The sequence below is a fragment of the Cetorhinus maximus genome, chromosome 29, assembly GCF_964194155.1.
Source record: "Cetorhinus maximus chromosome 29, sCetMax3.hap1.1, whole genome shotgun sequence".
NCBI classification, from domain to species: domain Eukaryota; kingdom Metazoa; phylum Chordata; class Chondrichthyes; order Lamniformes; family Cetorhinidae; genus Cetorhinus; species Cetorhinus maximus.
The window spans coordinates 6938195-6939168 of NC_135907.1; the positions used below are offsets into that span (position 1 = coordinate 6938195).

General features: G+C 43.6%; 1 pseudogene; it reads left to right on the plus strand.

Moving 5' to 3' along the window:
- The first annotated feature begins 200 nt into the window (after window positions 1-200).
- On the plus strand, window positions 201-352 carry LOC144669715 (U1 spliceosomal RNA; annotated as a pseudogene).
- The last annotated feature ends 622 nt before the right edge of the window (window positions 353-974 follow it).

Here is a 974-nt window from a genome sequence, read left to right on the forward strand (position 1 = left end):
ACAGCGCACCGAGGGACTGGGAACTGTTTCAATCCCCTCGGGCTGTACAGCTCAAAATGAAAGGCTGTAAATGATTGTAATATTGTTTGTACTGATGCACCTGGTGATACATTTTGTAAAAGTTTAACCTGGATTGTACCCTTGTAATGTTGTTATTGAAATGGTTTGGAATGTGATTGAAGATATTTTATGAATAAAGTATATTTTTGCAAAAAAAAGAAAAAAAAGGTTCTCCCAGGACGAGGCTAGCCCATTGCACTTCGGGTGTGCTAACGCCTGCGATGTCCCCAAATGCGGGATACTCGACTGCAAAATTTGTGGTAGTGGGGGACTGCGTTCGCGCTCTCCCCTGATTCACAATTCAAAAAATAGATTTCATCATATCTTTCATTTTCTCTTCTATTTCCTGTCAGCAACCTTTTCTGAAAAAAGAAATATATAACCCCCAATGTGTGCTCTTCAAAATCTATACTGGACTGGTTATTTAGTTTTTTCTTTCCTCCTCGCAAATATTATCCAACCCCCATTCTTTTCCTCCCTGTCATTATCAGCCGGCAATTATTCCATCTCTGCATCATTTTCGCCAGACCGTTTGTTTTGTGGCCGCCAAATTACTCGCGCCATTTTTAACCCCGCGTTTGCCCACTCAAAAATCTCTCTCAAACAACCCCCATCTAACACCCAACCCACCATCACAACAGTCCCCACACTCCCAGCACCGCCCCACCCCCTATCTCTCTGGACGTCTGTATAAATACAAACTCATATCAGTCAGCTATTAACTCATATGCATTCACCATTTTAAACATGTAGCAGCGACCCCTCACTATTTCAAACATGAACAAGCACCCTGTCCCCATGTTCATTCAAATTACCCCCCTCCGAAACGAACAGCAGCCTCCCACCTCCTCTGTATAATCTCCCCCTTAATCAGCCCCCTGTGTGACTCCTACCTTCTGAAACTCCTGCCTCCT